Consider the following 22916-nt stretch of genomic DNA (forward strand, 5'->3'; position numbering starts at 1 on the left):
GCATGATACCACAAGGGTCATGGCATCTGCTTAGTGCTTTGCTCCGAGTGTTAACCCTACTTGTCTAAGGATGAACATTCAGATGCTTGATCTGAATTCTGATAAGCTGGAAACCAACTCATGGGCACAAATAAATCTACTGCCAGGTACTGCTGCGTTTGCTTAACTGCAGGTCTGGAGAGAGCCTGGCTGGAAGTGTTGTGACTTCCATCAAAAATTGATGATGTGGCAATTTTCCTGAACAAGTTACCAATAAAGCAGGCTGTTTGCTGAATTTTAGTTGCACACAACAATACTCATGATGTCATTGAAAATTGGCACATGATGTTTTTGCACCATAATGGAGGAACTAAAAACACTCAGTTATGAATACTAAAGACTTCTTATATTTAGTTTTTTAAAGAATGATTATGTCCTTTACCAGAGAAAAACCCTAGAATAAAAAGAACTAATGGTGTCTAATATTCCTGAGGTTGAAAGGTTTTTCAGAAAACAACCTTTGTTACTCTCAGGGTGTAGAAAATTTCTCCTATCAGTTATAAGAAGTTGGCTATAATTTATTGCAGCATAATAACAGTGTAATGGGAGATCAAAATTTGACCATGATAATAAATTTTCTATTAAATGTCAAGTTTGCCAGATAAGTCATGTCATTTTCTTGGCCATGTTCTTTTCTGGATCTTGAGTGTGAATCATATGAAATGACTTAATTTACATTCTGACAGACACAGACATTACTTGTCCCCTTGACACCAGCAGCTCTGAAATACAGTTAAGTTCTTGTGCATTTTTCATTAGCACTGGCTCTCATGAATTCATGTCTTCCAGTATCAAACAATGATTGAGAGAGAGGGAGAGAGAAAGAGGTCAGATGAAAAGCATCAATTACAGTCTGTTGTTTTCTTCCTTATGGTATGCCCTTAAATACTAAATCCTCTAATCTTGATCCATTCAAGCCCATTTTTCCTTCCCACAGTGAAAATACCAAACCTCCTCTATAAAGTTTAAAATTAGGCCTCATTATCTCAAGGGATTATCTGCCTTTTCCTTAATAACTCCTGTAATTTATACATGTTGAGATAAATGGGAAATGCCACAGGGCAGAATTCTCAGAAGCCCTGAGGAAATCTTTGTAGTTCACTCTTTACTATTAGAATAGACACAGTTCTGTTATTGGAAAGTAAGTGAAAGTGATGTCTTCCTGCCAGTAAGTTTTTCACCAGCTGGATGAACCATGGTACAGTAAGCCAACAGTCTCACTGAAAATCTGCTATACCATGCTCAAGGAAGTTGGATATAATTTAAATACTCATAGAATCACAGAATCACTAAGGTTGGAAAAGACCTTTAAGATCATCACATCCAACCATCAACCCAACACCACCATGCCCACTAAACCATGCCCCGAAATGCCACATCTACACGTTTTTTGAACACCTCCAGTGATGGCAACTCCACCACCTCCCTGGGCAGCCTGTTCCAATGTTTGACCATTCTCTCAGGAAAGAAATTTTTCCTAATATCCAATCTAAACCTCCCCTGGCACAACTTGAGGCCATTTCCTGTCATCCTATTGCTAGTTACTTGGGAAAAGAGACCAACACCCACCTCACCACAACCCCTTTTCAGGTAATTGTAGAGAGCGATAAGGTCTGCCCGCAGCCTCCTATTCTCCAGACTAAACAACCCCAGTTCCCTCAGCCATTCCTCGTATGACTTGTGCTCCAGACCCCTCACCAGCTTCATTGCCCTTCTCTGGACACGCTCGAGTGCCTCAACGTCCTACTTGTAGTGAGGGGCCCAAAACTGAATGCAGTATTCAAGGTGCGGCCTCACCAGTGCCGAGTACAGGGGCACAATCACTTCCCTAGTGCTGCTGGCCACACTGTTTCTGATCCAGGCCAGGATGCTGTTGATATGTCTGATATTATAAACACTTCTTATTTTAGTTATTGGAAGTTAAGACTAGAAAATTGTCTTTTCCAACGTATATTTTTAGTTCATTTTCAAATTGTGCTGTAATTAGTTTGATTCATTATCAAACAATGAAGTTTTTGCAATCCCCATGTATTTGTAAGGCTGCTTATAGCCTCATACCACAAGTTCCTAAGAAGAACGTAGTGTGTAACAGCTGCTTTTATACATATTATCTGCAAATCACTATTCCCATAGTGATTTGTTTCAATATTTATCATATTTCCTGGAAAGGAGAAAGGCCTTATTGCTGAAATACCATTTATAAAATTTTTGCATTTCGTAAAATTGAACTTAAGAGAAGCCATATTTTCTTCTCAGCCCTTGTCTTAGTTTTCTTCACCAAAATAAGGCCTATATCCAACATCAAAATAAGGTAGTATATTATTATATTGGATATTAAAATAATCTAAGGATAAGAGCCATTTCAGAGTTTTAGTTTGCTTTAATTATAGAGCTAATCTTTTGAACAATGTTGTATTCTGAAGACGATTTTAATAACTCTGACATTCAAAGATGACACAACAAAACTCATGATACAACTGTACCACCAGAAATGCTGATCTTATCAGTCAGACTGTACTGTGTCTTAGCCCACCAATTTAGGCAAGTTCTCAAAAAAAAAGGAAACAAACAAACAAAAAGAATTGTAATGCTGGGAACTTATCCAGATTGACGAGAAAGATCCTGCCACCTGAGATATAAAAGCTAGAGATAGTGGAAAAAAAAGAAGCCTAAGAACAAAACAAGCAGTTTAAGTCTGTTCGTCTTGAATGAGATGGAGAGAGAGGACTGCAGAACCTAAAGGTGCTTAACAGTTGGTTTGATACTTTAGGGACATATTGATATTACAAGTTATTTAACATGATCACTCTTAAAAGGTTGATATATGGTCAGATGGAGTCATGGATTATAGCCAGAGCCATTTCATTGCTAACTAGCAATATAACTGAAAGATCTGCAGTGGAAAAGGGTATAAAACAGTGACAAAAGAAACATTTTCATAAATTCTTCTTATTCAGTTTCAGCCTAACACTAAATGCATTTCCATCATATGGAGGAAAATTATCTTAGGTCAAAGAAAATGTTTAATTCAGCTTTGAATTAATTGTTCCACACAAGAACATTTTCAGGAAAAACGAAATACTCTAATATTAAGGACATTCACAGTAGCAATATGTTGTCAGTGGTACTTTGAGAAAGTTGTTGCACTTTGTATAGGCCTTGTAAATATTTGTTGCAGACAGCATTGGATTGCCAGTTATAGCATTACATTGTGGAGGTATTTTCCTGCCTACTCTGAATCAAACAGGGGAAGTGATTAGAACTTTGCTTCTCCACTTTCAAGGTCAGTGACTAAATTATAGTTACTGAGAGCAAGATGGTAACAGAGCCACCTGCTTTACTTTTGATTTCACGTCATTTGGCTTGTGAATCAAGACTCAAACTGGAAATATTTCAAAAGTTTGTTCTCATTTCCTAGCTGGCAAAATTATTCTTCAAATCTGACCTGAATGCACTATCAAATGCTTTAAGTGAATGATGACTGGAATAGAGGTTTCTCCTTGATCTGCTCTTATTTCAAGAGCATGTTACAATTAAAATAGAAAAAGGATTTTGTTACTGCCCTAACTTCATTAGCTACGGTGCAGGTGAGAGACACACTTGTGTTGACATTTTCCAGAGTAGAAATCCAATAATACCAAATGTTTAAGAGATTTGAAAGGCTGTAGCTGCAACATGCTGATCTGCAGAACTGTATTAGGTTGAATTTTCAGCTGCTCTTGTATGAGTTCACATCTAGGTATTTCCTGGAAATTCAGAATTCTTATCACACTATTCCTTGCCTCATCACTTTCTAGAATTCTAGCTAGTCATATACATAATTGTAGAGGATAAGTTAGAGGGTAAGGTAAGCTTGATAAAATGCTCCATGCTTTGATATGCTGCTCCAGGCAAAATGTAAAACGCTGATTGGAAATTTTGCAAGTTCTAAAAATCCTTGAAGATAATTTATTCAAACTCCAATGGGGGCTTTGTAGAAAACTTTATCAGATTTGAAAGAGCTAAATATTTTCTCAGATGATTATCTGGTGTCATATTGATTAAACTTGATTATGCAAAAAAGCTGTAAAGAGAAATGCATAAGATAATTTCACATGTGTTCATTGCCATAGTATGAACAAAGAACTAAGTATTCCCATCTATATGAAATAATATTCACCAGTTACAGAAAAGGCTATCTGACTTTTAATTGTGTATGATTGTACTCATTTGTTATTAAGAAAATTTAAAAATGAAGCATTTGTTCTATCTAAATTAAGCCAGTGTCACATTAGATACAAATTCTTTCTTATGAAGATTGTTATGTGAGAAAGATGGAACCTAAACCTTGTTGCAGGACGCTTCTCTCAAGTGAGTGTTGGTATACATCCAGCTTAACTGCAATGTAAACAGTGATGCGAGAAAACATAAGATATGAAGAATTGTGAACTATGTTGTGCAGACTGATAAACTGCAATGTCACAGAAACTAGAATACTGCAGGCAACCAACTAGTGTAATACAGAATTATTCAATAGTCTATGATATAATCACTATGCATTTAAATTATAGCACGGCATAGCTCTTATTAGGTATTGCATTTACCAATGCATTGCCACTATTCCATAAAACAATTTTGGCTTAAAGATATTATTAGGTTCCAAATGCAAATGCTAAACAATAAAAGGTACGTGGGTTATCTTAAAATAAAGTCACAATAAAAACCAAATATGTCTTTTTATGCACATATATATATTTCCAGCATTGATAATTTTAAATGCATAATTTTAACATTTCAGAATATTTTTCTTTGTTAATGAATGTAAGAATTCAAAGAAATAAAAATATATTCCTTGGACAAATAAGACTGATGAAATCTACTGATACGTATATTACATATTACAATATGCTGGAGCATATTTAACTGTAACTGTTGTAAATTCAGCTTCAGACCTGACTGATTCTATGCATACTTCCTGCCAAATATGTGTGATAATCTCTGGTTTATGCCTGTTTGGCAGGAGGGCTTAAAAGTCTTGGGAGGAAAAGTTGCATTAGATTAATTAGCTTGGTTTTGAGTTGAGAGACCATGTCAAAATACACATATACTTCCATTGATCTCCTTGACCTTGTACATACCTTGAAGCCCAATACTGGAAATGTGGATGATTCTTTTCTTTTCAACTTAGTCTTCATTAAAAACTGCAAATGAGAAGACATTAAAGAGAAAATTATGCTTATAATTTTGAAGTAGGAGTGTTTCAAGTTAGTTTCCTCCTGGGGTATGACTGAGTATTTTTCATTTGATTTTCAAAATGCTATAAAAGTAGACCAACTTAGAACTTTAAGCAGGCTTTGGACAACTTTTAATTGTCAAACTTCAACTGCTGAGGCTGTAAGTAGTGAAATAGTCTTCAGGAGCAAGGTGTAGAGTGAAAGGCAGCTCATTGTTCAAAGCTGCATCTTGTGTAGCTACAGCAATACCTCAGAGTTTTGCCTTTTGCTTCTGTCTTCACTTTTCCTTTTAACGTAAACATAAAAACGAATCACAGCAGCTAAGTTAATGCAGGCTGGGAAATTAAAGTCCTCCTATGTAGCTTTTACAATTTTAGTATTCTGAGTAAAGAATAAGGTACGTACCAAGAATCACTTCCAGAGTAGATAGAACTCTTAAATGTTAGATTAAAAGCCAGCTGTTGACTATTAGGGTTAGAGGAACATTTTCTGGATCAATTACATCAAAATTACCTACTGTGGAATTCCCACAATGGTTCATAAATGATAGTAGAGGGAAGGTAAGTCTTATCTGTAGAACAGGTCTCACACATACGTAGTATTTTTCTCTGTTGTTTCTACTGAACACTTTAAACTTTATATTTTTCCAGGGAAAAATTACAACTCCATTTGCATTCTGAATTTCCTGGCTATTGATCTGATTTTTCAACCTTTGTCTTGCACTGTGATAAAGTGCTATGAGTATATATGATGTGGTTTACAAAGGCAGTGGAACAATTGCCTCTGCAGAAGAGCATACATTGTAAATGAAGGAAAACCAGTGAAATGATTGAAAGTATAGAAACTGAGAAGTAGAGGAGTTCAAGAGGTACATCAGGAGATGAAATTTTGACTCAGAATAAAATAGAGAATCAGTGTGAAAATGAAACAGGAAAGTGTCTAAAGAAAGCTTTAAAGAAATATAAGGAAAAGATGAGTCTTGAAACAAAGTGCAGACCAACATACAGACCTTGGGAGAACTGTAGAAAGTCTCAGAGAGATTAATCAGACTCTAACACAGGATAGGAGAAGTCATGAGGACATCTGAGATGGTGATAATATCAATAAAGGAAATGGAAAGGGAAAAATACTGGCCTGCAGCAAGGTAAGAGACAAGCAAACTCATGTTAGGTAAAAAATTTATCATGTATTTTAAAAGTCCATATCTATCCTTATCTATCTTATTTAATTTCTGTTCAAACTCTATTCCTGATATTCCTTAATGGGATAGTAAATCACCTCTCTCTTAGTGGGACACAGCCTTTGAGAGGTTCCACAGTTGAAAGGGTAGGAGAGGAAAAAGAGAGTATCTGTGCAGTACCATCAGAAAAGTCATGGTATTTCATATTCTCTTTAGAGCTTGACTTCCTGTACTCATGTGATTTTGTTTGAAACCCTCATCCTAAACTTTTTAAAGAAAGCTGCTAACTCCTTATTTGCAACGACAGTTGTAAACATGAAAGAAGAAGGAATATGTGAACTTAAATCACTTGAAAGTTGTGATAGTTATGAGTATTAATAACATTAATAATGGTATTAATAACAACATTGATAAGAGGTTTAAAATGTATTAATAACAAAATTCTCTGAAATTATTGAAGGCAGGACAATAAATAATAAGCTTAAGATGCAGTAAGGGGTAAGTAGGTTGATATTAGAAAAAGATTTTAAACTATGAAAATAGTTGACAATTGAAACAGGTTACCTGGGAGGCTTTGGAAATCCTGTCATAAGCCATTTGTTAACAGAGATTAGATAAAGCCAAGCCAGTCATGATAGATGTTTAAAGTGACCCTGCCTCAGAGCTTTTGGGTGGACTAGCTGACCTCTTGATGCTCATTCCCACCTTACAGTTCTGTTATTCTCAAAACAAGCACTTTTCCTAAGAGTATTCTCATTTTTCAAACCTTTATTTACTGCTGAATTCCTACAGCCGTGTTGATCTCATAAGAAACACTTGTGTTTTGTTACGCAAGCAAATTCTGACAGAAGAGATTTTGAAACTAATGTGTTCCAAATATGCCTTCAGTGTTTGGAAATGTTAGGAGTCTTGTAGAAACTGACTGATGATCCTCCAGGTATTTTTATTGAGATACCACATTACTATATAAAACGTAACAAAAAATTAGGCCAGCTTCTGCTCTGAAATATCCACACCCACAATGGGTTTTCAGTGAAACACTGGGAATTACACATATTAAACCATAGGAAGACTTCGGTTCATAGATGGAAATTAATGTTTATTGCTACTTACAAATAAAATTTGGTAAATTCCCTGGAATTTTAATGATATAGATTAAAAGAATTTAAATATATAATAATTAATATACCTTAGCAAATTCCCTGGAATTTTAATGATGCAGATAAAAAGAATTTAAATATGTAATTATTAACATACCTTAACAAAATAGGAAGTCCAGATTAAACTATATGCCTGTATTGACTGAGTACTTACCCAGATAAAGGGGTGATGCCATTATTATTCTTAGGTTTTCTGTGAAGGAAAACCTAAGCCCACAAGATATCTGACTTATTTATTTATTGATTATGAGAGATACCTAGTTACTGTTTTATCTATTATTTAGGAGGTAGGAGAGCTATGATTACTGAAGATCACTTGTGTTTGCTTCTAGTATTTATGATGAATGCCAAGAAATTGGAGATTTCAAATATTTACCTTTAAATATTCTATATGATTTTTGTGGAAAGTGTATGAAATGTAAGAAGTAGTTCCCTGTTCCAACATGCCTTGATTGGTAGCTAAGCTTATTACAGGTAGTCACATTGGTAGATATAGGTAATTCACCAAGAACATTATTCACAAATTTATGCCTATAAATCTCTGAGCAGATAACAATTTCATCAGATTGCTGTAGTTTATCTCCCAGTCTTTTACTTTCACAATTATTGATTTTATAGGTTGATTATGGAGAGTCCCTAAATTTGCAGTATTTACAAACTATATGAGTCACAAGTGGTCATTCAGAGGAGCTTGCTGCCTCTTCATATTAGATGAGTTTACAGACATCTGCAGAAAAAAATACCTATACAGGCAGAGTTCACTTCCAAGAAATATTTATACATGCCACTTAGGAATTTGATTTCTGGGGTTACTGATGTCAGTAAAACTTGTTCTCATGAATCAAAAAGATAAGGAACAGGAATCATGGGCCTATTACTACCACTGTTATTTTCAGAATAGCTACCCCATGCCAGCTAAAATTCATATGTAAGCCATTCTGGACTATTTAATGTGGCATATCATACTTTTGTTACTGTCTCAGATAAGAATATTAAACTTGTCTGCTCATATAAACTCTTACTCTTCCATTAGTGATATTGAAGAAGCAACCAATTAGCTATATTCCCTCTTCATGCATTTAAGAGAGTGTTTTCCAACTAGATGGAACAATTTACTTCATTCTGAGGTTCTGGCATTGCCAAATCCAATTACAGTTATCATACCTATCAAAGCTAGGCAGCCTTTTGACCTGGAAAGTTGAGCAACGAGATGCTTTTGTAGTTTTGTGAAGATGGCAATGACTGCTGTTCATTCCTTTTCAGATCTCCTTTTTCCGCATTACTGATACAGTAATATTCTGGAAATGACATGTCATTTCTAGCTTTTAATTAGTATTTCTCAATTATTATTTATAAAGATAACCCTCTATCTCTGCTTGTCCTTTTCTTTCAAAGTTTCATGATCATTTCTGGCTGAGTGCTCCAAGAAACCCTGTGATTATTTAGAAACTTACCCTTTGAACTTTTTATATATGATAGAAAAGCTTTGGTTTTGCTTCTGGTTAAAATCTGGGATAGGGATCACCAAAAATAGATTTCTGTGTATGTCAGTTTTTAAACAACTGGAAAAAGCAAATGTTCATGCCATCATCATATATATAATATTTCCCATAGCTCAACTTAGTAAGACTAAAACCGACAACAGCAAAAATCCTCAACATTTAAAGCTAAAAATTGGGGTTGACACTCATGAACTCATGCAATTGTACCTTGTTTCTTAGTTTTCAATAGGGTGAATTAGGGACAAAATGTCAACCTGAAGTTTTACCAATAAATCTAAATCTCCATGATTTTATGGAGTCGAGTACCTAATTGAATACAGTTTGTCTATGATTTAATAGCAGGGTAATCCATAATCATTCTTGTATGTATAGCATTAAAAGAGAATGCTTTTTGCTGCTTCTAGATGAGCAGGTTGAATTACATCCTATGGAATATGAAGAGGAAAGTGATCAAGAATGAAGCCAAAAGTCTAAAACCATGAGGGAAAGTTATTTCCATCATGCTTTATTGTTTCACTGCTGCTTGTTACATTTAATAACACCTACTTGGTAAGATTGTAAGTTCTTGGCTACCTGGATATCTGTCAAGATGATAAATTGGAAGTTGTAGAAGTGGATAACATTTCAAAAATCCTAATATTTTCTCCATGAAAACCAACATGAAGGAGTAAGCCTTTTCCTTTTTGCAAACTGTAAGGATGAATCTTCACTAAGATTCTTTAGAGGGTAGATTAGTTTCTGCGAAAAAATAATGCAATTGTGTAGTACAAAATCGTGCAAGTCTGCATCTCACTTACATGGAGCTTGACCAAAGCCAATGGGAACACTTACCTAAGTAATGGATGCACTATCTGATATAATCATAGATTTTTATACATAGCATAAATTTTTCTTTTGTTGCAACTATTCTTGGCTACAGTCAAAGCTGTAGACGTTGTTGATGGGATGTGAAGTGGGGTCTCGTTCTGACCTCAGTCATGTCCTATCTCAGTTACATTTTAATAATGCACTGTACTCTACTAGAGATCTCTAGTCTAGAGACTCTAGATGCATAGCCTTCTAACTTCAAAGCTATGCTCACTCACCTGTGAATCAGTCTAATCTGAGTAGTGCTTATTTTCAATTTACAGAGTGATATAAACTAGAAGAGCAGTAGGTTTAAAGAGCCTTTCTCAGCATTGACAGGTGTTATGGATGGACCCTCATAAGGTAACAATTGAAAAGATAACAATGAATAATACGTTAATCACAGAATCATAAAAACAATAAGTTTGGCAGAAACATCTATAAGTCATCTAGTTTAACTCTCCATTCAAAGCAGATCCAGTTTAGGAATTTGTCCAGGGCCTCATCTAGCCAAGTTCTGAAAATCTCCAAGGACCTTATTTCTTCCTCCCATCTTAGTTCTGTTTCCTTTTAGCTTTCATCCTGAATGGACTACAAATATGAAATGTAAGGGTTGTAACTTAGTCTGAAATAAAGCACAAAAAAATCACTCTTAATCCCATGAACAAAACCCCATGAGTTTAACAGATCATTGAAATTTGTAGGTATATAATGTGAAGTTAAAATTCATAGCTACATAATGTAATATATATCAATAACATGTTTATAAACACAAGAAATTCCCATCAAATTGCACTTAGTATATATAACTATTGATAAGAGAATATAAGGGACAGCAAAAGAAACTCATCATGTGGTGGCCACCTCATTCCGCCACAGTCCATGAGGACTCTGATTCTGTTTCTCTAGTCCTAACTCTTTAAGCCTTTCCAGACGTTTAACAGATTTCTGAACTGTAGAAATAAGAATAAAACAGAGCTGTGACAAAAGTGATTTTCCATCCCTGCAAATTGAAAGTATCTCTACCTCATAAGGAAATTAGCACCATTTTTGCTAATACCGCAATACTGAATATCCAGTGCTCGCAGCACTCTGGTGTGTTAGCTGACCCGTAATCATCTAGTTCAAGGAAAGAGAATCTGTCTTCCTCATCACAGAAGACAGGCCATGCACCTGATTATTGTGTATTCACAGCTGGTTTTCTCTCACAACCACTTAAAGGAGCAGGTTCACTTGGTATAGTAGTCCACAGTACCAAAGTAAACTTTAAATTGTTTCTTGCCTCCGGGCATGTTGTTATGAATAGTTGTTTTTTGCTCAGCTTGGTCAGTCTACGCTGAGCAGTCAATGTGTGTAGCATTAAGAAGGTAGGGAACCTAGGCTGGTGGTTATTGTTCTAGAAACATATCCAAATACGTCAATCATTGCTAGATAGGTTTAAAATTACTTAAATTTAATTCCAGCTAATACTTAAGCCATGAAAAATAGGAAATGCAGCTTTCTTTCAAACAGCAAAACTGAGGCATATACTACAGTGTTGAAATACGTAAAAATGAAGCTGTCATTAGTAAAGACTCCTAAGTGAAAAACAAGAGGAAGGAATAAAATGTACTTTAAAAAATGTTGGAATACCATCAAATTGCCAAGTCAAGGAGTAGTTATTCACAGTTAATCAAATTAATACATTTGGGATTTCTAATGTTTTCTTTCTGCATGAGTCTGTTGAGGTGTAGCTGTTGCATATACTATAGGTACATGTTGCAAAATTGGCCAGCTGTAAAACTGAATTATCATTCATGGGAGATGATGACATTTTTGATATGTCTTCTTATTCTGAAAAGGAAATTAAAGTCAATTTTTAGAAGTGATTAGGTAATAGATATTCAGAAAAATTTCTGGCTGGAAAAAAATTGAAATGTTTCATTTTAATAGTTTGGTTTTTTTACCTGAGCTATATTTTGCAGCTTCCCATTTTAAATTTCTGATGCATAAATTTACAATAACTCTGGTCTTTGTGGAGTGCAAGTTAATTCTTGAGGCAGGCATTCTATTCAGTTCTGTTGCTCCCTATAAGTACTGAGATATGTTTTCTCAGCAAGTATTTGTGAACAAAGACAATATGAGGACAGAAATAAGAAAAAAGAAAAAGCTCCATGTTTAACTTATATAGACACCTTACACATAATGCATTTTTTTAGATTTGTCCATTGAGCAGTCTTGTAAATAAAGCAAAAATGTAGTGCCTTCATAATCGATATGTGAAGTCATTTAGGGTGTATCTTAGAACGTTAACATCTGTGCCTTGCACTGACTTCACCTGAAAGTGTTTCCATATGGTTTTCTTTATGATTGAAAGCAGTATTATGTGTGAATGAAAATCATGTCTTTGATGTTTGAAGTACTAATTTTTCTTAACAGTCAGGTATGTTAAGAAAACATCCTTAACTCATGACCTTTGGCAAACCCTAAAAATATTAGAACTATTCCAAAAAATTAATCAAAATATTTTAAAATGGGAACCAAAATAAAGCACGGAGTCCCTTCCTTTACTGTGTACTGAATATGGACTTTAGAAGAAGTGAAAACCTGCTTGTATGCTTTTCACATCAGAAACAATTCCTTTCAGGAAACTGTTTCATCTTTTCTCTAAAAATGTGGGTTTGATTTGTTGATGACAAAAGCTTGGTAGCTGCAAAGATTCAACAGAAAGTGTTTTGTGGTTTCCATGGATCTCTTGTGTAAATGCTTTTCGATTTTAAATGGCCCTCTGGGTTTCTGACTGAATACTTCTCATAAACGAAGAAGATTTAATAATCAAAATGATATTATTTTTATTTAGTGTGTGGTTTCTTCATGTCTTAAACAAGACTGTTCTCTCACTTTGCCTGAGGATATATCTTGTTCTAGCTGTGTGATTAGATTTTAGATACATGCAGTTGAAAATAAACCCAATTACCTAAATAGATGGAAGGTAGAAGTAAATTGTGATTAGCACATAATTGTAAAACCAGAGATGCAGAAGCCTGAAACACTAACTCTCTTTAATTTTGGGGATGTAGCACCTAATCCTTAACAATATTTTAAAGATGGGGGTTTTATTACCTTATTGGTAAAATCCTCAGAAACAGTAAGAATGCTTTAATACTTTGAAGTTTTAATATTTAAAAGCCAATAGAGCTACCTCCATATACTATCTATACACAGATAGTATAAATATGTCTTGAGTATTGTGGGTATCATTTAAGAATATGCATTAGGATATGCTAAAGAAATCTAGGCAAAGAGATTAAATTTACCATTGTTCAGTAAACTTCATAAGAAAGAACTTTATAAGGACATCTGAATATATTAAATATGAATCTCTTAAATAGTAAAAATATGAATGTTACACAGTGGCCAGAACATGTATAATTTTAAAGTATTTCTGAGAGTACTCTGTATAACAGTAACCCTCCAATCACTGTTATGTGACAGAAACCGCCTGAGGCATTCAGAAGTTTTACATACAATTTTGTGTGAAGCTGTGATTTTAATTTTAATTGAAGAAAGGCAATTTTTTTCGCAGAAATGGCAGATTTCATGGCAAAACATTAAATTTCTTAAACACATTATTTTAATGCCCTGTATCAATCAAACAGGCTTTATAAGATGCTTGAAACGTTTCAGGGACAGCAGAAGAGATAAAAATGCTTTTTAGCTTGTTGGAGCTGTGCTTTCTTGCTATTGTTCTCTCTCTGTAAGTAGTAACACCAACATTCATCATTCAAGAATCAGTAAACTAAACCAAAAATTGTGGTATTAGTGAAAAAAACAGTACTTTTTCTGAAAACGGTGTATTTAAGATTCCTGTTTGCTAGTTTTTTGAACCAGTAAGGTTCACGTTTTTCACATTTTGCCCATAATTATCTGTAAATGAAAAACTGAAATTTCTTCTTATTTATATTATGATCTCCCTAAAGAAACAGCTTGTTTAAATATGTGACTCTCGTTGAGACTTTCCCTGTCTAATTAACCTGGCTAGTCAACCTGAGATGGGTAGAGATCATCAAGCTCCTGTAAGTTTCACATGACTAGATGGGCAGGTGAATAACAAAGATAAATATCTGAACATAAGGGAACGTTGAAATGATAGAGAGATGGCATAACTATGGGAAAGATCTCAAGAGGACCTTGTAACTTTTTAGATCCCAAAAACAATCATAAGACAAAATCTCTAGGAAATCAGATTTCTGTTGTTTCTTTGCCTACATAAAATTTCAGTAGAGAAAGCTGAGATTCTTTATCACCTGCCCTCTGGAACAGGGGCTTAATATTGTATCAAAAGATACAAGGCTTGCAAAAAAATGTGCAAATTAACAATGTAGATTTTGTGGAAATTCACATCTCTGAAGTATTTCTTGTGTTTTTCTCTGTCTTCTAAACAATTTCAGCTCCCTCTGACACCGTGGGCAAAGATCTTGCAATCCATATAAGATCATTAGTTTACATAAGAGAAAAAGGAAAAGAAGACATGAATTTAGGTGAAGAGAATTAACATGTCCTCCCTAGAGATATTTCCCAGGAGTTCCTGTATTCTCTTTTCATTGTCTGTTTTCATGCATCTGTCTTGAATGCTCAGCTGAGAAAATCTAACAAGCCACCTGGGTCTACCACTAAAATCCCTATTTTCATGACATCGATTCCTTGGTCATTAATATCTTCTGAATGATTCTGTGCATGTACAGGGAAAGATCTTAACAGAAAATAAACCTAAGAATATTATTCTCTAGAAAATGGACAGTTTCACATATTACCTGTGAAACTCATGCAATCAAAATTATTCAGCTCTAACTTGGCAATATCGCTCATATTAAATAACAAGGTCTCAGTTTATCTCTTTTTAATACAACAAATAGATTTCATACCTAAAACCAAAATATACCAAGCAGTGAGTGAATAACCTCTGAATAAACTGTCCAAAGATTCTCCTGCTGTGAAAGTTGAAAATAGTGTATATTCAGGTGATACAAAAATTACAAAACAAGGACTTGACTGGTCCATTTAAAATTTTTAAAAATTACTGCAGGAAAAAAAAGCATCGTCTTGACAAAAAAAATGTTGCTTACAAAGCAAGTAAGTGTCAAACTCAACAATGTATGAAACACAGGGGGATTCAGGGAGTTGTGTTGGTGCCTGCTTTAATAAAATATGGGATTGATATAAATTCCTTTTTAAAAATATTATTTCAAAATTTAGTCATAGAAGAACACAGACCAGAACCCCTGTCAGTGACTTTCACAGTTGATCAAAATTAAAATATATTTCCTCCTGTTAGTCCTTTTATTTGGTTCCTTTGGCAGGCTTAATGAAATATTACATTAAGTAAAACCAAATAAAGCTATATTTTCTATTTAAAATTCAAGGTGATTCTACCGACAGTCATAAAACATTGACACTAATATAATGTGAATCAAGTATTAAATATGTGACAATATAAGGGTACAGAACTTATTATCACTATCTTTGCATGCTTTTCATTTCACTTTCATATTATATAAAATGGCACTGTCATATATAGGCTGTTATCAGAATTTCGTGTCTTGATGAGGGTTGATAGGTTAATGGTTCTTTTCTCCCCTTTGAAAGGCAGAAGGACATCCTGATGGTAATTGACTTTCTAAAGGTGTACTGCAATGCCTGGTGAAACAGTTGTGTTTGATTCAGTAGGCTGGAACTGCAAAATAATTTCAGCTAACAGCTCTACGCCAGATTAGTCAAATGCCTGGTAAAATGAGGTAGCAATGAATTGCTCTGAAGAAGAGTATCAGCCATTTTACTACCAGAAATTAACTGTGGAAACAGAATTGAAAAGCCTGTTGTGTTCCCTAGGGATAAAATTATTGTGCAAATAGAAAATAATCAAAACATGAGTATTATTTCTCATCCTATTATTTCTCTCCAAGCATTAACATAAACAGTTCCAAGCATTAACATAAACAGTTTTCTCTTTATGAGCTCCATGCTCTTTTTAAACTTTAAAAAATATAGATAGATTCTTTAAGAAATACTAATAAATATATTTTCTTTCTCATCAACATGCTGCTTACTATTTTACTACTTCTTTCCTTTAGAAGTACATTCAGCATGAGTACCTCCTTACCCGGACTTAAGTTATTTATTCATTAAGCCTCAGTAGGAGTAGAAGTTAATAGAGCTAAGCTGCAGCATGGAATGCACTGTAAGAAACATCCGTCTCTCTGATTTCCAACTGCGCCCAAGGCATTCTCCAATAAAAATAAAAAAAAATAAGGCAAGGTCTCTCTTGCTTCTTGGATACAATGTCTCTTCAAGTCGGTCTAGCTCACCAAGAGACAATACAGTGATCTCTATGTAAATGAAACTCCCTTCTCTTTCTTCTCAGTTTTCTCTAAACATTTTTTTGAGTTCTTGAATTGTTTTCTTTTTTTTGGTATATGCATTTTTGTTTCTCTGTCCTCTCTGTTGGCTCAGGCTGTCTTACAGGGTCATGGTAAAGTACCTGCAACCGAACTGCCAGCTTGTAGATTCCTGTCCATCTGCAAAAGACCAAAGTAGACATAATGGCTACACTAGCTATGAAAGGTGTTAGGCAAGGAAGTTGAATAGCAATAGCTTTAGCACATCCTCTTGGCTTCCTCCACCAGCAGGGCCTAAACTCTCACACTGCCTACCTGGAAGATGAGACATCTTCTGACACAGGCGGAGCGGAAGACAAGGTCGGTATGAGTAGTGCAGTGGGGTCGCATGAGAGCGGCAAGTGTTTCTGAAGCCATTTGATAGGTGAGGTTTCATAGCTTCTGACACGGACTAACATCCTCTCACTTTATTGCTCAGGTTCCTGTATTATGAGTCTCTAAGGGCAGTACTTAAACTCCTATCTCATGGCCAATTTTAATAAAAAATGAGAGCTTATTTTTGTCAAGTGGAGGCCTAGACCTCTTAAGTTGAGCAAACAAATCTGCAGAGACTTTTCTTAATAGTTTTGTCATTTATCTGTGTTTTAGTCTCTGCCTTTAAATGGAGAAGTTTATACATATTCTCACAAGGACAGTATGAAGATTAATTAATTAATGTTTGTGAAGCTCTTAATTTGTAATAAGATCTAGAAAGAAGGTATATATATAAAAATTAGTAACTACCTGTCCAGTGATCTTTGTTCCTTCTGTGCTGAATGAGTGAAATGTCTTATGGAAAAAAAGAAAGGACTGTGAACAAGCAGTTAAAAAGAATAACAATATTGCCACATAAAGGTGCTGAATAGAGTTTTCACACAACTCTTAATTCTGCGATTATTTACCTTTTAGAGTTTGACTTGCAACATTAAAGTTTATTTTAGCATTGTTTGTAGAATGTTTTTCCTTTTTTTTTAGTGTATTCTCCATGTTTATATTCTACTTTGCAGACAGGCAAAAACCACTTCAGAAATACAGGCTATTTCTCTTCAGCAAGGCCATGAAGCAAAACTAACATGGTACTTGTAAATATGTTCATAAGTCAACTATCTGGGAGTAGGATTCAAAATGACAACTTAGTTTTCTTAAATTAAAAGTATATTTTCAAAATCCCATCATTTCTACAAAGCCTTCTTTTTATTTTACCAGGATTTGGAGGAAAAAGGACCATGACATTATGTGATGCATGAAAAATTCAGGAAGAATAATTTGAAAATCAGGCTCATAAATTCAGCTTTCTACAATGCAGCTACTTATCTGTCTGCCTGCCTGCCGGGTACTTGAACTGTGGCATCTGGTTAGCTCAGAAGTCAATGACCATTTTCTATATGGATTATTTTCACAAAAATGTTAAAATAAAATACCAGCTCAAGATAATATAAAGGGGAAAGTCATCTTGCTCTGACTCCTCTTTTATTTTTATGTTTATTTTGCAGGTAGCTAATAGATTGACATCTCTTCCTATATGAACTGTGCCCTAGAATTAAGTAGAGCTAAATAGTTGAATCTTTTTTTTATACTGAGGAAAAGGAATGAAATTAATGTTTCGCTGGTATCCTTATGTATCTAACATGCACCTTTCTGGGCTTGTGCATGCAGAGAGGAATACTTTTAAATATACATACATTTTAATCAAGTAACGTCTGCAATAAAGACTATTTGAGGTTATTAAATAACTTCCTGATACATCACCATTCTGCCAACCTCTGCAGAAAAAAACTTAAAAGCAGTCTTGCGTTATACCCACAAAGCCAAGGTCTGGTCCTTTTTGGAACAATTCATTCCAGAATCAGGGTTCTTAATCTGGAAACAATTTTGGGCTAGAGAATAGCCAGACACTAAAGCAAGAAATTCATCGCTGGGTAGAACTCTCCTTTTACTTGCTGACTTACTGAGTAATATTTATGGAAATAAACTTAGAAGAATATACTGTATGTTAAGTTGGCAGAATGGATGTTGCCTGCAGGCTATTGCAGTCATTCTTGCTGACATTATCCTGTTTCTATCAGATTGGCTGTGTAGCTCCCAGTATTTTGTGGTAGGAGTTCTTGCTGAAAGGAAGCTGGAGAACAGTAAGCCATGATGTCAACAGAGGGACATCACCTCCAGCAGTGTCTGCTGCTCTGTTGGGGGGGGTTTGTGTTTATGTCTGTGCATGCAATAAAAAATACTGTACTTACTGGTCTCAGGCAGCTGCAGCAGGAACTTGGGGGTTCCCGATAAAGTTCACTGAGTATGATTCCTGCCCCCCGGACTACTCACACCATGTGAGCGTGTCTGCAGAGCCTGGTTTTCAGGCCGTGGGTGTTGCCTACGCTGCAGCTAAGAGGTGTGAGTGCAGCATGCTGAGGCCTAGCTTTAATCTGATTAGCTTAGGTTATATTAGTGAAGATGTGATGGAATGAGCTTCAGTAAATAAATGTATGCTGATGTGAAAGCCTGCTAGGAATCATCAGGACACCCCGGGGTGGCCAGTAACAATGGACGAATTTTAAAAACTCTTCCCAAGGGTTATTGAAGTAACAGCTTGTCAGTTGCTTCAAAGCCCCAAATCATCACACGGATAGTTTACAGTTTTCCCTGTAATACAATTTTAAAATATTACAGAAATAAACTGCCTGTCCAGATCAAGTTTTAGCTGAAAAAAGTTTTACTTTCCTCGCTGTGGTTTCCCAGTCTTTAAAGATTTGCATGCGTGCTATCTTGACAACAGCCAGACCCCCTGTGTTCGCTGGCTCCATCGTAACAGTCACATCTGTCAGAGCAGGGTTCTCTCTTCTTATTGCTGCCAACAAAGTTTCATTCCTGGTAGCATGAGTATCATCATTTGGGTTCTTGAATGGTAGAGTAACACAAGTAGGTGAAGTTGGCTCTGCGTCCTGAGTTACTGCATGTTCTTTTGTGAAGAGGAGACAGCCCACTGGCTTAATGAGAAAAATTAGAAAATTAACTCAGAAGTAGAAAAGGTAATTGGAAGACAAAGCTGCTGGTTACTGAACCAGGATCTAGACCGTTAATGCTTAAAAACCAAAAGATAGTAATGAGAGGAAGTAGTAAATATAAGTTAGGAAAACCGTGTAGGAAAAAGATTGATCGTTATTTTCCACGTAAGAAAATACACTTGAGGGGGGGAAAAAAGATGGTTGAAAAGCATGTACTTGCTCAGTCTACAAAATTCACCCATCCGGTACTGCTTTATTATATTGTTCTGTGAATGAGCATTACTGGGCAGGAGCATCACCCCTTACTTTTGCTCTTGTATGGCTGAAAGACACCAAAAGTTGACTGCAGCGGCAAAAGCAGCAGAACCCAGCATCTCTCCAGTTACAACCCTTGCACTCGGACCACTTCAGCTGGTCTGGAAAAATCTGCTCTGTGTACTGACCCAGGCAGTGCTATACGGAATACCAGTGGATGCTAGTATTAACGCTGCGCAGGGAATAGCACACATGGGCTCCTCATCCACAAGTCAGGCTTTGTAGGGAGTAACAGGCAGTTACTGGCAAGGCTTCCTGAGTACTGGGAGGGAACCACCCTAACCAGGGGATCCTTCAGATCAGATTATATTCTTCTTGCTCCTGCTTGAACTCACAGAGAGGCAATCGTGTTTCTTGGAATTGGAGACAAACTCCTGCATGCCATGATTTGCCCAGTCCCTTAATTTACAGTAATAGAGAGGTGCCTTGTGTTTAAACATAGGATGGGAATTAAGAAATCTTGTTCTGAAACAGATTTTCGGCGTGACCTTGAACACTTAAATCTCTCCTTGCTTGTTTTCTCGTCTCTACAACAGGGATAATAATGTTTATTGACCACATGGGGGGCTGTAAAGCTAAATTAATTCATGTTCAATGAATTTTTTCTCTGTTTAATTCAAAGCACTTTGATTCTCTTAGATAAAAGGTTTTCTAGAAGTATGAAGCATAGCTATTTATTATCTGCATTTTCTTCACTTTTTATTCATGCCCTATCAATTCTACTTCAGCTTTTTCTTCAAAATTATTTGTCCTAATCATCTCATCTGGATGAAAAAGAAGAAATTGGAAAAAAACCCTAATGTTTGCACAGAAACTAATGTTTGGAAAGACTGGTCTAAATTTCTAATTTTAAGTGTACTTCCTCACAACTAACATGTATATTGATCTTCTTGAACAATGTTTTTTTCTCTTTGGTGATTTTCCAGTGTGATCTTTTCTTTTTCATATACTGTTTAAGGTATCCATGATCTCAAAAAACTGGACAAGTGTATGCACTCCTGCTCTTACAATTTAACTTCCAGTTCTTTGATTATATTTTCTCTTTGTTCTGTTTTAATTCGATTCCTCTCTTGCTGACTCTTCTATTTGGCAGACTTTTTTTCCCTTCACCCTTCAAGAATCCCAAATCCACCAATGAAGAATCATTTGTATACAACTGTCATTTCTATTTGGTATTTTACTACCAAACAGAGACAGGGCAGGCAGTGTGCTGTGATGGATATCAGTACAGTGCACCTCAGGTACACTGAAACCATTTGACTTCACCTTATGCCATTTCTAGGATGTATTTTCTTTCCCTTAGCAATGAGCCAGGACAGGAATTTGAGTAGATTTTGCCACGTTTCTGAAGCGCTGTGTAGCTACGTGCTTCCAGAACATCTGATGCTACTGTTGTGTTCAGCAGCTTGCTGAAAGTGTGAGGTATGAAGTAGATTATCTAACACCCAAATACTGGCTTGTCTGAGACTTTAGATAAGGTTACGATTTAAATGTATGTATCCAATCTGTAAAAAGCGGCAGCACTGCAAAAAATGAAATTATGGGTTGCATTGTAGGTAAATTCTATGGTATAATCACTTCAGAAGAGTTTGAAGTGCAGTTTCTCATACTTGCTTCTGTATTCTTATTTTTCTGCTCCTTACTATTTCTTAGATAAATTGGGATTAATTTTTCTATGCCTCATCGCTTAGCCTAGTCATTTCCTGAATTTCAAAAATGTCATTGAGCATGTCTTTGTTAAAAATTATAATAAACTGTTAAGCTAGTTTATTCAACATGCTCAAGTCAAAAGATATGTACAATCATTAAGCTGCAGTGAATGAACGGATTTTGTAAGGAGGCAGCTTGTTCACTGGAATTTGTTGAGCTCTACAGAATAAACCAAGTTTGAAGAAAAAATATATACTTTATGACTTTAAAATTATAAAATCTGAAGGGCTTTTTGATGAATATGGAGGATGATTTTTTCTGTTCTGTTTACAGCTTAGACCATGAGGACAAAGATTGATTGTAAATGTTTACATGAAATTTTCTGACGCCTGGCTTCTAATTCTACTTTGGAAGGAGGTGGGGAGGAGAGGTTAAGAAATTCTAACAATAATTCTGGGTTCAATTTAAATGCTGATTTATTTAATCTTACTATTCTTCTGTTTCTGTAAAAATCCTGCCTTGCAATGACTGTGAAATTTCCCAATATTTGTAACACATTACAGAAAATTAGTGGCCAGATTCCGGTCAGAATGCGTCCCACCCATTATCAGGTTCCTCTTAGTCCTGATGGACAACATAACAGCAGTGATTGGGAAGCGCCTGTATCCCTGCATACTGTTTCCCACACCAGAGGAGTGGCTTGAAAAAAAACCTGATTTTATTTACTGACAGAAAAGCATTGGTTAAACCAGGAGATGAATCAGGATGTTCAGAGAACCAGCTGAGTTTCTAGGTGTGGTGGAACATTTTCTCTTTTGTCACTGAGCAGCGTTCCTTCCAGCTGTAGCCTCGCATGCACCAGGCCCGGTGCTCTCCACCCCAGAGACCACAGTGGTGGAAGTGCTGTGCTCCATGCAATTTTGTGTTTTGCTTATATAAATGGAAAATATGATGATGGTTTATTTTGCTGAGTTTGCACATAGGCGTGCAGGATGTCAACTTCAGTGAGACATCCCCTAGGACTTTAATGTAGCCTAACGATCATAAATTGGAATGACTACTGCTTCCAAGTAGTTCAATGGCATTTATCCGGATAAAGCGGTGTGAAACTGTGTGCTTTTAGTCTTAGAATACAAGTCTTTACAGAAAGATTAACGCTTAGGCTAACACTCTTTGTGGATATTTATGAGATCTTGCTGAAGTCTTGGAGGGCCTCACATTTTAATGCGTTTGTAAGGCTGGGTATTGAATGCCTGAAGAAAAAGTGTGGTATGTGCAAAGGGGTATTTAATCCTCCTGATTTCTCCAGATTGTTTCTCTGTGCAGAAAAAAAAATGTTTTGCCAAGTGGACTGCCCCTTTGCCTAACTCAACGTCATTTCTTTTGTCATCCAGGAGTTAGGAAGATGTTTCTGTGATTTCAGTGAATTTCCGTGTGAACATTTTCAGCTTAAAGTGAATACAGCTGCTTTGTATGAGTATTTTTAATTTATAATGCTTACATATTTAATAATGATTAAATATAAATATCTAGGTGAGTGGAATAACTTTATTTGGGATGTAGGTTCTTTCACTAGACAAGATTTTGTTCTTCATATAA

At 35.6% G+C, this 22916-nt stretch overlaps 1 protein-coding gene across 1 annotated transcript in view; it reads left to right on the forward strand.

Moving 5' to 3' along the window:
- The window catches only part of GPR123 (G protein-coupled receptor 123), a gene marked incomplete at its 5' end in the record, with an annotated part of 51129 nt that overhangs the window by 23278 nt on the left and 4935 nt on the right, over positions 1 to 22916 (forward strand). The window lies entirely within an intron of this gene.

The sequence above is a fragment of the Phaethon lepturus genome, unplaced genomic scaffold, assembly GCF_000687285.1.
Source record: "Phaethon lepturus isolate BGI_N335 unplaced genomic scaffold, ASM68728v1 scaffold5508, whole genome shotgun sequence".
Classification (NCBI taxonomy): Eukaryota; Metazoa; Chordata; class Aves; order Phaethontiformes; family Phaethontidae; genus Phaethon; species Phaethon lepturus.